Source organism: Taudactylus pleione, unplaced genomic scaffold (assembly GCF_031769625.1).
Source record: "Taudactylus pleione unplaced genomic scaffold, aTauple2 ptg000203l, whole genome shotgun sequence".
Taxonomy (NCBI): Eukaryota; Metazoa; Chordata; class Amphibia; order Anura; family Myobatrachidae; genus Taudactylus; species Taudactylus pleione.
This window is the reverse complement of record NW_028284605.1, coordinates 3,469,725-3,487,213: the sequence shown is the minus strand read 5'-3', so window position 1 is coordinate 3,487,213 and position 17,489 is coordinate 3,469,725. Positions and strand designations below refer to the sequence as shown.

The window sequence follows — 17,489 nt, the reverse complement described above, 5'->3', positions numbered from 1 at the left end:
TCCCCCTTATGAACACTAAATAAATGGGGGATGAGAATCACGGCCGTAACTAGGGGTGTGCGAGCGGTGCCGCCGCACAGAGCAAGGACGGCACCAAGGGACACTCCGTGCAGGCACCCTGCAGCCTGTGGAACTGCCCAGAGAGTCCTTAGGAAGTGCTCTACTTACCAGAGCCGGTCACAGGTTTAGGAGGCAGAGCTGGCACAGGACGGCATAATGCTGTGTTACGTCACTGATCAGAACTAAAGTGCATGTGCTTACAAAGTGGGGACTATTGTCTGCCGCTCTAGGTAGCTTCAGGCCTAAGACTGTCCACTGTATATGTAGGGTGTGCAGTTACCAATGGGTTAATAAAATCTCTACAGATTATCACAATACTTGAAGCAGTAACTCCATAGTACATTTCTATTTTCACAATAATCCTCATTTCCTCAACTATAAAAACCTGGTGGCCCCCATGCAGAGAAACTGTCTGCTACTCCAGGGCTCACAGCCCGGAGTGTGAACATAAACTCCTACAGATGGTGATTGCTGTAGCTTGCGAAATCAGCTTCATTAGCAGAGTTCATTTACTTTCAAACTCCAGGCTGTGTACCCAGGAGCCTGAAACACAGGCAGCGGAGTGAGTTTCTCTTCATCTATGAGGGTCCAAACCTTGTACCCACGTTTCAGCTACTTGAAGGCAGGGCCGTAAGGAGAATGGAGTGGCTGATGCTGTCACACAGGGAGGGATGCCTTGGGGACAGCACCAGCTGTACTCACCCTATGCTGCAACCAGCACCCTGCTCTGGCTTACAGATCCTTCATTGTGAGGGGAGAGACATTATATCTTCTTCCACAGTGATTACAAAGCAGACTGGAGTTTAAAGATGTGCTGTTCAAGCTCTTTTTTAGAAGCACAAAGAAATGGGACACATTCAGGACCGTAGAAGCAGTGGTCGGCCAAGGAAACTTAGGCCCTCATTCAGAGCCGCACGCAAGCGGGCGCACGTACGTTAGGTGTACGTACAAAAATATTTAAATTCAATGGCTCGCTCGTATTTTCGTTCGCATCTAAAATTCCTCCCTAAACTCTGACGACCCCTCCTCTAACTAACGAGCGTACGAAATAGCGAGCGTACATCCCCGAAATGGCTTGAAAGGAACGCACGCACAAGTATAAACAGGAAGTGTCCTTGTCAGATGTCGATTACCTGCTCCTTTATTCTGCCTACCTCCATCAATCGTATCATGCCAATCAATGTATCAATTAGCTTAATTGTTTGTTTTTTTTCAACACAATGCAAGAAACTTTACTCTTGTCTGTGTTTGTGTTTACCCGCAGAATACGTACGGATGAAACATTCGCTTGTATTGTTTAAAAAACATGTGAACCACAATTAAACAATTGTACTATTGCTGTGTATCCCCGCATATTTCCCTGGGTCATTTCTTTATTTAAATTTGCTTACGCATGTCACTGCATCAAGCCTATCCTAACTCTCCAGAGATTTCTGGCCCTGTCGAACACATGACTCATACACTAACCAATAAAATTGCTCCTGTTAATTTCCAAAATACATTAGCCAATCAGAAAATTTTTACACACTTTATCAAAAATGATTTTTAAGAAAAACACCATTGCCATCATGAGAGCCTCCGCATTCACCAGACGTGAGCTGCTGGTGCTTACGGAGGTAATGGATCGCCGGATCACCAGCCAGCCAGAACCCATGACCAACCGGCAGAAGCGCTCCGCGTATGCGGAGGTACGGTCCCGCCTGCGGTCCTTTGGATCACGCCGCAACATCGGGCAGCTGGAGCGCAGGTGGTCCGACCTGCAACGGCGAACGCCCCGCTTGCTGGCATGCTTTCGCATGCAGATCCTGGCAAGTAAGTGTTATGTATTGTGGTTTTAATGTTTGTGTTTGTGGGGCAAACTGCGTGTGCATGTTTTCCTGTTTGTTCTATTTTTTATTTGTACTCATATCTGCGTGTGCATGTTTTCCTGTCTGTTCTATTTTTTTTTTGTACTCATATCTGCGTCTGCATGTTTTCCTGTCTGTTCTATTTATTATTTGTACTCATATCTGCGTCTGCATGTTTTCCTGTCTGTTCTATTTAGTATTTGTACTCATATCTGCGTGTGCATGTTTTCCTGTCTGTTCTATTTATTATTTGTACTCATATCTGCGTCTGCATGTTTTCCTGTCTGTTCTATTTATTATTTGTACTCATATCTGCGTCTGCATGTTTTCCTGTCTGTTCTATTTATTATTTGTACTCATATCTGCGTCTGCATGTTTTCCTGTCTGTTCTATTTATTATTTGTACTCATATCTGCGTCTGCATGTTTTCCTGTCTGTTCTATTTATTATTTGTACTCATATCTGCGTGTGCATGTTTTCCCTCTTTTTATGAATTTTTAATTCTACTGCTATTTTTTTTTTTTTGTTTTTTTTTTTGTTTTTTTTTGTTTGTTTGGCCGGATTTGTCCATAAACTAAACGCAATTTATTTGACATATTTTAGGGGGACAGCCAAGACTCCGCCGTCAACGTCGGCGTTCCCGCCCACTCTCCCCAACCCCCAGCCAACACTCCACCCCAAATCTTTCCCCTATTCCCCACTCCTCCCCATCCTTCCCAGACCCTCTCCCGGAAATGTCGGGACTCCTTCCCCTCCGTCCCACTTCCCCCTCTCCTCCACCCACCCCTCTTCCAATTACCCCCTCCCCGGAGTCCAGCATAACTCCGCCCCATTCTTTGGGGAATGACGGATCCTCCGAGGAGGATCATGGAGGTTTTGCCGGAGCTCCCGATTTTTTTCCCGGTATGTTTTGTATTATTTTTTTTTAAAGCACAAACTGTTTGTATGTAATCATGTGTCGTGCCTTTCTTCGTGTTTTTGTGGCTTGACTTTTGTTGATTGTGAAGGTTTGCCTTTACCTCTTCCTGGTGATTTAAGCATACACATATCATACCTGTGGGAATTTGTACCTAGGCCTTGTATTTTTGCCAGCCCACACTTTTTATTTATGTTTTTGGGTTTAGGAGTGATTTGTTTTTTAATTAATGTTTTTCTGTGGAGTCCCTATTGTTGTATTAACCCACACACTTTTCTCACCCACAGAGGAACAGAGGCGTCGGCAAGAGGTGGCGGATGTTGTGGGGCAGATGCGCCACCATGTAATCGGCCTTCTGGTGGCCCTCGACCGGCTGTCTGGCCTCCTTCGGCATTAGTTTTTTTTTTTTTGTTGTATTTTCCCAATAAAATTTTAAAGACAAATATACGTTGTGGCTCATTTTTAAAAACCAAAACCAAGATAGTTTAGCCTGACATAAGTTCCTGCAAGGATTTCCCTTTTGTAAAAGTTAGATTGTGTTTTGTCTTTGTATGTCAAACAGACACCAGAAACACATAACAGTAACAATGTAATTTCCCTTTTTGGGTTTAGTGTCAATTTCAGATTTCTACATTTTCCAGGTTCCTACTTGGTGCGCAAGCTGCTTAGGCCAATCTTACAAATCCCAAGGTTGGGCCAGGCTTCCTTTTGGTGTGGATTGGAAAGCTGAAAACATATTTCAGTTTTGCTCATCTGGCGTCAGTACTGGTTTACCCCTTAGTCAAATGTAACTTGTGTTAACCTGGTTACACTTGCTGTTAACGTCCCAAAAAAGGAAGACCATTTCACTCTTCAAACATTTATTCACCACATAACAGAGAAAACAAAGTGGTCACTCCCAAAAAAAATACACAGTGATAAATTCAAATACAACACATACCAAGAAAAAAATAAATAAAAACACAAAATCAAGAACTGGTTGACGAAGGACCATGCCAACATGATTCCACAAACATGGCGTTGCGATATGGGTTCCAGAATATATGCCCAAAAGGACCAGATCCAGGTTTGGTAAGGGTAGCAGAAAGTAGTGAGCGTTGGAGTGCCAAAGATTATGTGAACAAACAGAAGATGGTGAGAAAAATAAAAATAAATTAGATGTTTGCCAAAAAAAAAAAACACATTAGGTATAAACACTGGAGTTTTGAACAAACTTACCTAAAAAATCTGGCCACCACATCATCGCGTATGGCCCCCCCACATACTGACCTTCGACCAACCTCGGGGGGGCCATCCTCAGGTAAGGCATCCTCTGGCTGCATTGGGACACCACTCCTTATGGCAATGTTGTGAAATATCCCACACAGGACCACAATTTTAGACACCATATCCGGCACATACATGAGCTCGCCACCAGAGCGGTGGAGGCATCTGAATCGGCCTTTTAAAAGGCCGATACAGCGCTCCACCACTTGCCTGGTGGCTGTAAGTGCGGAATTATACGCACTTTGTGGCCCTGGTGTGGGAGCCAAATAAGGAGTGAGCAGCCAGGACATGCAAGGGTATCCACTGTCTCCTGTGAACAAAAATAGACCACATCAGGAACACTGTGTATCAAGCTTAACATTGTTATGTACTAAAGGTCTCCACTTACCCAGAAGCCACGCATCACCAGCTTGTAGGTTGGTTAATTTCTGCCATATCCCTGATTGCCGGATGACGAAGGAGTCATGAGCACTTCCGGGTAATTTAGCATTCAGGGACAGGATCTGGAGGGAGGCATCACATACCACCATTACATTCAGGGAGTGATAGTGTTTCCTGTTTCTAAATATGGCCTCCAGCCGTGCTGGAGGCTGAAGTGGTATGTGAGTACCATCCACAACCCCTATGATGTGTGGGAAGCCAGCTATTTGGTAAAAATTGGCCTTGGCCACACTAAGGGCACCCATATCCAAAGGCATTTTAATAAAATGATGGAGGTGCTTGAAAAGTGCCTCCATCACTGCCCTCAGGATCCGGGAAAAGGAGGATTGGGAGATGCCCGCCACTATTCCGACCGTTGTTTGAAACGATCCTGAGGCACAGAAATGTAACACCGCCATAAATTGCGTCAGTGGTGGTATTGCTGTTGGACTGTCAATTTGCCGCTCAAGATCACTTTCTATTAATGAGAGAGTGTCTATGATGATTTTGGGAGGTAGACGGTAGCGTCTTAAAACCTCATCATCGGGCATTCCAAAAAGGGTGACACGTGTTCGAAATATCTGGGGCCTTGCATGCCTACGATGCCTACGCCTGGGACGAGTTTGAGGTTGGTCGTCTTCCGGGAGCAGGGCCAGAACAATTCGCCCCAGATCTATCTGAAATTCAAAGTTTACAATGTAAGGCTTTTGACCCACCCCAAAAGTAAGAAAAAACAACTTAGCTTTCTGATACCATCCATAGCTGCTTACATGCCGGGGTATTGTCATGATATGTATAAACTGTAAAAAAGGCAACAATGAGACGTCAAAAATTTAAAGGGTTTTTTTTTAAGTAAAAAATTGTTGCAAGCCAACACAGAAAATAACGGAAAAACACATTTGGCCATCGATGAAAACTACATTGCACACCGTACGTCAAATAGGGTTCAAATGGACCCAAAAAATGGAAAAGGGAAAAGCAAAACTGGATTATATGATGAATAAGCCGTCCAAAATGCGGTAAATTATTCGCAAATGCAAGTCACTACACCAACAGTCAAAAATGCGGTAAATTATTCGCAAATGCAAGTCACTACACCAACAGTCCAAAATGCGGTAAATTATTCGCAAATGCAAGTCACTACACCAACAGTCCAAAATGCGGTAAATTATTCGCAAATGCAAGTCACTACACCAACAGTCCAAAATGCGGTAAATTATTCGCAAATGCAAGTCACTACACCAACAGTCCAAAATGCGGTAAATTATTCGCAAATGCAAGTCACTACACCAACAGTCAAAAATGCGGTAATTCATTCGCAAATGCAAGACCAAAAATGGACTTACCCAACTCGAATATATAAGATGTCCTCAAAAAACTTCTTTGGGTCCGAAAACAAAAAAAAACTAAAAAATATGAAATGAGTGTTAAACAAATTAACTAACCACAAAACAGAAGAATACAACAATTGGCCACAAATTTGAATGCACAAAACTTACCAAATCAGGAAAGGATGTTGAAAAAATGAAAAAAATGCGAACGGAAAAACCAAAGAAATGTAGCAAAAACAAACAAAAAAACAACTCTCCAAAATCCTCCAAACGCAACCAACCAACCAAATCCAAACCACTTCACCGACAACACTCCAACAACCCCACCTCGAATCCACACACACCAAGCCATAAATAGTGTTTATTTTCCCGCACAAATTAAGGATGAATCATAGGGACGCACAATCAATGATGCGGCCGCAAACTAACGACGCATGTATAAATACGTCACGAAATCACATAGAATTTCTGGATGATTTCATGCTGGAAGCAGAGACATGGCTTCAAACCAGGGAAACAATGGTCAAAATTGCGGCGGTAAGTCCTTCATGCATTTTGTGTCAATGAGTATTTTAAAACATAATATTGTGCAAGTTGTGAAGTGGCTAAATCTGCATATTTACCCAAATAGGTGAGGAGGATGACATGGAAGAGACTGCTGGCCCCAGTCAACCCGCCAAAGCTGCAAAAAAAAAAAGGCAGCCACATTTCACAAGCAAGGAGATGGAGGTTTTGATCCAGAAGTGCGTTGACATCCTGCCCCAGGCAGCCAGGAATATGAGCCAAAGCCAGAAGTGGAGAATGTGGGAGGAGGTCGCCGTTGCTGTCAATAGGGTGGGTGATTATGTCCGTCTAGCCCGGGATGTCAAACGGCGGTAAGTAAACACTTTCCCATCCTATAAACAAACCCCATTGTTAAAAAAAGGATAATGGTTCCAAATTCATTCCACAGATGGGCAGACTTCAAATATCGTCTAAAGCAAAAACTTGCCGACAGGGCTAGGCATGCAAGGGGGACAGGTGGGGGTCCCACCCCTGTGTCATTGGAGTTGACAGACTTAGAAGAGATGGCACAGGGGTGTGTGCAGGCTGTGGAGGTGTTTGGCGTGTCCAACATGGATACGGACATGCCAGACTTTGCGGCTCCTCATGTTGGCCAAGGTAAGTCTTGTGATGTCACCATCTCAGAAATGCTATTGTGCCAATATGTAGATTCTAATGTGAGTCTTTTCTCCAATTTCCTAACAGAGACAGAGGCGGATGAGTCTGCTCCAGAGGGGAGCCTTGGCCGCAGAATTTCTGCTGACTCTGCAGGGGAGGAACCAGTACATCCGGCTGAGGACCCTGCAGAAGCCAGTCCAGGGCGTGCCCCCTCGCAGGCAGTGGGCCTCCTCACAGAACTCAATTTTAAATCGGATTGCCATACGGAGATTCTGCAGAGGATGGACGCCAGTCTGCTACGGGTGGCTGAGGCCCTGGAGCAAAATGCTGCGGCCAACGTGACCATTGCTCAGGCCCTGGCGGAAAATACCAGGGCCAACATCCGCATCGCCGATGCCCTGGAGCAGCTCGTTCGCCAGCACATGGTGGAGCCGACCTCCCTTCCTGCCGGAACATCCAGATCCTCCACCTCTGGCACAACATCAGGCAATCCTCCAAATGTGCCTAGCCCTGTGCCTAGTCCAGAGGCCACAACATCTGCCACTGGACAGGCCAGCCCGATGGCATCCCGGACCCGGTCTGGCGCCCACCCTCACCCATCCAAACGGCCGAGAAAACGGTGACAGCAATGGCGACTTTTCCCACTTTCCTTCAGTGCTTGGCTCATATTCCTTTCTGGTCAAAACTTCCCTCTCCTTTCTTGTGAAATGTTTTTAAATTTTGTATTTACGATTATGTTAGTAGTTATGTTTTTTTTTTTTTAAGATCAAATATCTTGGCCACAAAAAAAGGCAATACAATATTATGCCAATTTGTTTGTGTGTAAACAATAAATTTTACAAAAAAAACAGACATTGTATTGTGACATTATTGTACAAATGGGTTACATTTAATCCTGGCCTTAAACGCAAAAACTGACCCTCTTTTGTTAAAAAAAAGGCCTCTTTAAGGAACGTTTAAAAAAACACATAGCGATGCAAATTCCACAGTAAACCAAAAAAAAGGGGAGCTAATTAAAAGATGATGACATTATTTTTACAATAGGCCATAACCACCAAATTGTGGCCAAAATAAAAGCCCAAAAATGTACGCTAATTGATTATGTAATCATGACATTAGCAGCTCTGATTTCCACCTGCGTACGCTTTTGTGCTATCCCAAAAAACTGCTTTCCAAACACATACCAAGCCGGATTTCAATCCAACACTAATTACTTTACTGACCAGCCACGATTAATCGCAGCACCATCGTGGAGTCCCGGGACGGAGGAGAAGGCCATCGCCAATGTGGTCGAGTAATCCTGACCCTAAGCTGTGCGAGCATTTTGAAGGGAAAGCGGATGTTTCAGTGACGTATGAGACGGTCCGAACACATTTGACGTTCGCATCTGCTAATGTATGTACGCCCCAAAAACGCTTCGCCACGCCTGCGTTTTGTCATCTCCACCCCCGTCAACACCCAAAAACGCCCTGTTCTGTCAATCACATTTGACATGTCACTTCCTGTATGCTATTTTAGGAACGAGAGAAAAAAAGCTCGCAATCTGCCGTACGCGCATGCGCGGTGTAACACCGACGCATGCGCGGTTAGTCAACATCGGAACGCAACGAGCGTACTGTTGTTAACGTGCGGCTCTGAATGAGGGCCTTAGTGCATCAGATGAAAGACCAATCATGCTTACTTCCCTTCGAAATCGGAAGATGTCCAGCAGTGCCATCAGCTCAGAACTGGCAGAAACCAGTGGGACCCAGGTACACCCATCTACTGTTCAGAGAAGTCTGGCCAGAAGTGGTCTTCATGGAAGAATTGCGGCCAATAAGCTATACCTTCGACGTGGAAACAAGGCAAATCGACTCAACTATGCACAAAAACATCGGAACTGGGTTGCAGAAAAATGGCAGCATGTGCTCTGGATTGATGAGTCAAAATGTTAAATATTTGGCTGTAACAGAAGGCAGCTTGTTTCCCAAAGGGGTGAAGAGCGATACAATAATGAGTGTCTGCAGGCAACAATGAATCATGGAGGAGGTTCCTTGCAAGTTTGGGACTGCATTTCAGCAAATGGAGTTGGGGATTTGGTCAGGACTAATGATGTCCTGATTGCTGAGAAATGCAGGCAGGTACTTATCCATCATGCAATACCATCAGGGAAGCGTCTGATTGGCTCCAAATTTATTCGGCAGCAGGACAACGATCCCAAACATACAGCCAATGTCATAAAGAGCTATCTTCAGTGTAAAGATGAACAAGGAGTCCTGGAAGTGATGATATGGCCCCCACAGAGCTCTGATGTCAACATTATCAAGTCTGTGTGGGATTGCCTGAAGAGACAGAAGGATTTGAGAAAGCCACATCCACAGAAGATCTGTGGTTAGTTCTCCAAGATTTTTGGAACAACCTCCCTGCTGAGTTCCTTCAAAAACTGTGTTCCTAGAAAAATTTATGTTGTTTTGAAGGCAAAGGGTGGTCACACCAAATGATTTGATTTAGATCTATCTTCTGTTCACTCACTTTGCATTTTGTTAATTGATAATATAAACTATTTAAACTCCTTAATTTTTTCAAGCATTCTTACTTTGCAGCATTGTTTCCACACCTGCCTAAAACTTTTGCACTGTACTGTATATATATATATATATATATATATATATATATATACAGTACAGTGCAAAACACTGTACTGTATATATATATATATATATATATATATATACAGTACAGTGCAAAACACTGTACTGTATATATATATATATATATATATATACAGTACAGTGCAAAACACTGTACTGTATATATATATATATATATATATATATATATACAGTACAGTGCAAAAGTTTTAGGCAGGTGTGGAAACAATGCTGCAAAGTAAGAATGCTTGAAAAAATTAAGGAGTTTAAATAGTTTATATTATCAATATATATATACAGTCAGGTGCATAAATGTTGGGACATTGACAGAATTTTCATATTTTGGCCTCTATTCACCACCACAATGGCTTTGAAATGAAACAAACAAGATGTGCTTTAACTGCAGATTTTCAGATTTAATTTGAGGGTAATTACATCCAAATCAGGTGAACGGTTTAGGAATTACAACGGTTTCTATATGTGCCTCCCAATTTTTAAGGGGCCAAAAGTAATGGGACAAACTAAAGAATCCTAAATCTAACTTTCACTTTTGAATACTTTGTTGCAAATCCTTTGCAGGCAATTACAGCCTGAAGTCTGGAACGCATAGACGGTTTTTAAGCCAATGGTATTTCATACCCAACCCATCACAACGATAAGACTTTATTTTATACCATGTAGACATTGATACGTATTATCCAGTTTCTCCAGAAGAATTGATATAAGCCCTGTTTACTGATACAAAATTTCAGTTTTTCCCATTATTTACAATTTCTATTTCATTTATGTGAAAAACAATTCCTTAATTTCAAATGAGTTCAATTCACGGTAAGAGTCTGCTTTGGCATGACAATAAAGCACAGGGACAGACAAATAACGTGGCTGGAGACTGTTTTTCTCATGGACAACTTTACGTGGCCCTTTTGAGGGTCACGTCTAGACAAAATCTTTTTGTATTGACGTCAGAAGGAAAAAACTAATGTCGTCTACAAGGCAATCTTATAAGACCTCGGTTAAAAAAGACTATCAACGTAAATTCAAAATAGCTCATGTGCAAAGCTGGGGCGGGACACTAGTAAATATATATAATATGGTCATTATGTAAAAACCTCTTTGCTGCACACTGTTATTTTGTATGTATAATACCAAAGAATGGCTCTAGCACAGGCATGTCAAACAGGCGGCCCAAATAAACTTTTCATGCGGCCCATATGTGTTGGCCCAAATACAAATATTATGCGGCCCAAACCCCTGCCATGATCGGAGCTCAGCTCCGATCGGGCAGTGTTTACCTTATTTAAACCTGGGAACGCTGGTCTCTGAAGCTATCAGAGACTAAAGAAGCCTCTGATCGCTTCAGAGGCCAGCGTTCCCAGTGATGCAGTTTGCCGCGATGAGGGGAGCCTGCGCCTGCTGGATCTAGATGCAGTCAGCGGCAGCGTCTACGCTGGAGCAATGCACAGCGGCCAGCGTGAAGAGAGGTAAGTAAGAGAGAGGTAAGTACTACAGTGGGGCCTGTTCTGCACTGGGAGGAGGCACAGCATAAGGGGTACTACTAGGGGCATTACTAGGGAAACTGCATAAGGGGCACTACTGGGGGTACTGCATAATGGGCACTACTGGAGGCACTGCACATTGGGCACTACTGGGGGCACAGCATAAAGAGCTCTAATACAGGGGGCATTGCATAAGGGGCTCTTATACAGGGGGCATTGAATAATAAACACAACTACAGTGGCTTTGCATAAGGTGCTCTAATGCAGTGGGCATTGCATAATGGGCACAACTACAGTAGCATTGCATAAGGGGCACTAATACAGGGGCATTGCACAATGGGCATAACTACAGTAAAATTGCATAAGGGGATCTAATACAGGGGGCATCGCATAATGGGCGCAACTTCAGGGGGTATTGCATAAGGGGCTCTAATACAGAGGGGCATTGCATAAGGGGCACTACTACAGGGGGCACTGCAACCTCTCAAAATTGCATATAACAGGATTTTGGTACTTACCGATAAATCCCTTTCTCCAATTCCACAGGGGACACTGGAGTCTCAGTACAGTGGGGTATAGATGTGGGTTAACCGGGAGCTGGCACTTTAAATAATTTGAATGGTAGCTAGCTCCTCCCCCTCTATACCCACCTACAGGTCAGTCTAAAGAAACTGTGCCCGAGGAGAGGTGGAATATAAGGAGAAAGGAGAATAAAAGCTACAACATACATGAACAAAGAAAGAAAAAGGTGTTATGAAAAACACACAACATTCCAAGCAGACCATGGATAAAAGCAACCGTCTGAACCTGGAAAACAACAACTTATGCAGGTGGAACAGCACTGGGTGGGCGTCCAGTGTCCCCTGTGGAATCGGAGAAAGGGATTTATCGGTAAGTACCAAAATCCTGTTTTCTCCTTCATCCACTAGGGGACATTGGAGTCTCAGTACAGTGGGGATGTCCCAGAGCTCGCATCCCGGGCGGGAGAGCGCTGAGAACCCTGCCAAACAACACGGTCATACTGCAAAGCAGAGGCCGCAAAGGTGTCAAAAACGGTATACTTTTATAAAAGTATGCCTGCCTGACCAAGTGGCCGCTCGACAAAGATGAGTCAAAGAGACACAACGGGCAGCCGCCCCTGAAGGACCTACCAGGCGCGTTGAATGCGCCTTATAGAAACAGGCGGCTGTCTTGAAGCAACCAGATAAGCCTGTCTGATTGTCCAGTGAATCCAACGAAAAATAGTTTGTTTTGAAGCCGGGCCACCCTGGTCACGCCAGATCAAAACGAAAAAAAAAAAAACACATCCGATTTCCTGAGAGATGCTGTACTCTCAACATAGATCCGAAGAGCTTTAACAACATCTAATGATTTGGAAGCCAGAGGATCTTCTATAAACACCGGAACCACAACTGGTTGGTTTATGTGGAACGCAGACACCACTTTAGGCAGGAAAGACATCTGCGTACGAAGCTCAGCCCTATCCTCGTGAAAAATGAGGTAGAGCGGGCGACAGTAGAGAGCCCCAAACTCCGATACCTGTCTAGCCGAGGCAAGCGCCAAAAGGAGAACCACCTTCCAAGTTAAAACTTAATCTCTACCATCTGCAAAGGCTCAAACATAGCAGACTGAAGAAAGGAAAGGACTAAATTAAAGTCCCATGGGGCCGTTGGAGGCACAAATGGGGGCTGTATCCTGACTACTCCCTGTAGAAAGGTCTGGACATCCGGCAATAATGCTATGTTTCTTTGAAAAAAAATGGATAGTGCTGACACCTGAACCTTCAAAGATCCTAGAGGAAGGCCTGCTGATAAACCGGCCTGCAGAAACAGAATAAGACGGGACACCTTGAATTCTGACGGAGGTGAACTGCGGCGTTCACACCAAGCTATGTACGTCTTCCAGATACGATAATAATGCTTTGATGTAACTTCCTTCCGAGCCCGAATCATAGTAGGAATTATACTTGAAGGGATAGCCCTTTTTCTTAGGATGGCCCTTTCAACAGCCACATTGTCAAACAAAACCGCTTTAAGTCCTGATAAATAAACGGACCATGTAGAAGGAGGTCGTCTTGTAGAGGCAGAGGCCACGGATCGTCTATCAACATACGTCATAGGTTTGAGTACCAGGCTCATCTGGGCCAATCTGGAGTCACCAGTAACACTTTCTCTTTTGATTCTTTTTAAGCAGACGAGGAAAAAGCGGAATTGGCGGGAACAGGTACACGTACTGAAACTGCCAAGGCGTTGTCAGTGTATCCACTGCCACTATTTGTGGAGCTCTTGTTCATGAGTAGTGAAGTGGCAATTGATGGTTCAACCTCGACGTCATGAGATCCGCCTGAGGTCGACCTCAACGCTGAATCAGCTGTTGAAACACCTGAATTGAGCGACCATTCTCCCGGATGAACGTCAACTGAGATAGTCGGCCTCCCAATTGCCTACCCTTGAAATGAAAATTGCTGAAATCGCTATTGCCCGAGGAGAGGTGGAATATAAGGAGAAAGGAGAATAAAAGCTACAACATACATGAACAAGGAAACAAAAAGGTGTTATGAAAAACACACAACATTCCAAGCAGACCATGGATAAAAACAACCGTCTGAACCTGGAAAACAACAACTTATGCAGGTGGAACAGTGCCGGGTGGGCGTCCAGTGTCCCCTGTGGAATCGGAGAAAGGGATTTATCGGTAAGTAAATCCTCTGACCAAAACAGAATACGGCTTACCTTCCTCATGGCGGCCCGACATTTGGAGCCGCCTTGCCTGTTTATATACGCCATCGCCGTGGCATTGTCCGACTGCACTCTGATTGCCTGACCCTGCAACAGAGGCTGTGCTAGCTGAAGAGCATAACACACTGCCCTTAATTCGAGAATGTTTAAAGGCAGTGCTGTCTCCCGCTGAGTCCAGCGGCCCTGAAAGTGTCTTCCCAGAGTCGCTGCCCCCCACCCTCTCAGACTTGCGTCCATGGTGAGGAGAATCCATTCTCACACTGCGAACCTCTTGCCTGCTAACAGGTGAGAGGAATTCAGCTACCAAATGAGAGATGTTCGAGTTCTGGGAGACAACAGCACTCGCTAGTGAAGAAAGAGGTGGATCCCCGACCACTGGGAAAGAAGGTCCAATTGAAATGGATGGGCATGAAATCTCTCGTACTGGATGGCTTCGAGGGTGCCACCATTTTCCCCAAAAGGCGAATACACAGATGTACTGACACTCTGCGATGACGCAGTATCACTCGCACCCTGTGTTGAATGGAGGAGACCTTGTCTTGAGGAGGGAACACCCTCTGTTCCACTGTGTCCAAAATCATCCCCAGGAATGGCAGACGCTGTGTTGGTTGTAGATATGACTTTTGGAAATTGAGGATCCAACCGAGTTGCAAGAGCAGACTGTTAAGTGTATAACTAGCAACAATTGATTACTGTCGGTGCTTTGATAAGAAGATCGTCCAAATACGGGACGATAGTGACACCCTGAATCCGAAGCAGGGCCATCATCACGGCCATGACCTTCGTGAAAACTCTCGGTGCTGAAGAAAGACCGAAAGGTAATGCCTGGAATTGAAAATTAGAGTTTTGCACTGCAAACCGAAGGAATGCCTGATGAGGAGGCCAGATGGGAATGTGGAGGTCATCCTTAATATCCAAGGATATGAGAAACTCTTCCTTCTCGAGGCCTGCTATTACAGACTGGAGAGACTCCATCTTGAACTCGAAAGCATGCAGATAAGGATTTAGATCCTTCAGGTTCAGGATGGGTCTCACCGAACTGTCTGGCTTGGGAACTACAAACAAGCTGGAATAAAAACCTTGATTTCAGGGGAAAGCGCAAACACAGTTCCCCACTACCACAAAATATGCAGTCGAGTTTCCCACATTTGGAGAAATCGCAGGGGTCAGCACACCCAGAGTGCAATGGATGAGCCTCACCCAGGGAGAACCACCCTTGTGATCATGGTATCTCCCCTGCCAGGTAAGCATCCTCGCTGATGGGTTGGGACATTCACTACCACTCGAGACAAGAGAAGCATGTCTATTGCTCCCTGAATCACAACCCGTTTTTCCACAAACTGTGACAAACCGGTCATGAAAAAGCGAGGAGGTGGTTGAATCTTGAAATCCAACTTCAACCCTAGAGTAATGATGTCCCGGACCCAGGCATCCTGGCCAGACCGGATTCATACTTCTTTGAAGTTCTGAAGACGAGCTCCCACCTTGGAGTCCCCCAAGTGAGATGGGAGTGTGTCATGCAGAGTGTTTAACCGTAGGCTTGTCCTGTTGGGACGAGGATGCAGTAGATCTACCTCGGCCTCTGGATCCACGGGAAAGAGCAGAAGCTCCTCTGGAACGACCTTTGAATCTCCATGGAATAAGAAAGGACCAAAAGGACGGTCGTGCAGCAGGTTTCCTGTGAGATGGAGCGGCCGACGGGAGATAAGTGGACTTACCACCTGTGGCCTGCGAAATCCACCTAATTCAGATCTGAACAGAACCTCCCCTGTGTAAGGATTTTAGCGCCTCCACCCTTTGAAGCTTCCCTGAGGAAAGTGGTTGATTCTGCAAGTTCTGCCAATTGAATCAGCTCCTCCGCTTGGACCGCAGTCTTAAGGCCCTCTAAAGCTGTGTAGCCCATGCTTCTACAGCCTTGTTTACCCAGCAGCTGACCAGCGTGGGACGAAGAGTCTGACGATTCTTTTAGGGGAACTGCTCCTGGCACAGGGAGTACCGTCTTCTTAGAAAGACGGGACACTGAGGGATCCACTGCAGGAGGTGTCTCGCATAATTTCCTTCTGACGGAAATGGATAATAAGATAAAAGTTTCCATGAGATTTGGCTGAACCAGCTCCCTGTGCACAAAATTTAGACTGACCTGTAGGGAGTATAGAGGGGGAGGAGCTAGCTACCATTCAAATTATTTAAAGTGCCAGCTCCCGGTTAAACCACATCTAAACCCCACTGTACTGAGACTCCAGTGTCCCCTAGTGGATGAAGGAGAAAAAAACTTTTTTTTTTCTTGCGGTCCGGTTGGTATTTTGAGTTTGAGCCTGCTCTAGCGTATATTGTTTCATTGTAGTGTCATGAAGTTATAGTACAATGTCCTTGAAAAAATGTGCTCCGCTTCTAATCCAATTACTTGTGTTAGACAGGAAGGTATTGCAGCCTGAGGAATTGTAACGACTTTTCAATGTTCTCATCTGACATTTCCTAGAATAATAAAGCATTCTAACCGGGAATAAAATTAAACTAAATATAAATGTCATTCAATTAATATACAGTCCTGAAGGTTATCGGCTAACCTGATGAAAGAGAAAAAAAAATGTAAATAAAATTCTTAATCCTAATAAAAATATTAACAATATTTCCACTGCTGCTATTTTACATTGAAAGGGCTCAGAAGGGGGGGAGGCATCTTTTTTCTGACCCCCAACATTTCAGGAATGTAATATGACTGTAGCATTTGATCTGTAACCGAACCAGCAGCTACTAAAGTTACACGTGCTCTTTAAACCACGATTTGTCTAAATGGAAATCAATAAAACAAAGAACCTTTATTCTCTTCTCCTTCATACAGAATTGAATTTAAAACTAAACATAATTTTAGCCCAGATAATGGCTATTTGCTGTGTGTTCCTCTGTTAGCAGCCAGCATTGTTTACTTTATATTGCTAGGCAGCGCCTTTTTATCAACATGTTTGATTAAATAAAGTGCTGCTCCAAAAAAAGCTCTTACCCAATTTATTTGAATATATTTTATTAACCTTACTTTTTGAGACTGATGACACACATAAAAAAAAAGGATACATATAATAATATACGGAACGCACCATACTCATGACTGTAAACTACTTTACTGCAAATGCCTATCATTCAAAGCCCAGGAGCAAGGTGTGCTTAAGGTTCATTAATTTATACGGTATTTTCAAATATAGTTTAAGTCAGAGGTTCCCAAACGCGGTCCTCAAGGCTCCCCTACAGTTCAGGTTTTAGAGATATCCATGGTTAAGCACAGGTGGTTATATCAAATTGACTTTGGTACTAATTAAATCACCTGTGCTCAACCATGGATATCTCTAAAACCTGAACTGTTGGGGAGTCTTGAGGACCGTGATTGGGAACCTCTGGTTTAAGTATTTAATATAATAGGTGTGATGCTCAGTTGAGTGTACAGTACACCTGTTTACAGACTGTATCTTCAGTATTTTTGCACTGTGCCTTCTCCGGAACTGTGCGCACGCAGGAGATGCATTTTGAACGCTTCTACATTTAATACGGAAGAGGAGTAACTTTTACAGAGGCAAAGTTCAGGAAGGGCGTGTCTACAGACCTGTGCAGGATGTAAGCGGAGATATGCCT

The 17,489-nt window shown here is 44.2% G+C and overlaps 1 protein-coding gene and 1 non-coding gene across 5 annotated transcripts in view; both read right to left on the bottom strand.

The window, feature by feature from the left end:
- ANKRD13B (ankyrin repeat domain 13B) overlaps positions 1-17,489 on the bottom strand; it is a 249,230-nt gene that overhangs the window by 195,075 nt on the left and 36,666 nt on the right. The gene's annotated exons all lie outside the window — the stretch shown is intronic.
- On the bottom strand, positions 14,953-15,116 carry LOC148518043 (U1 spliceosomal RNA). The gene has a single exon (XR_015879233.1). It is a non-coding gene; the product is annotated as a U1 spliceosomal RNA (small nuclear RNA).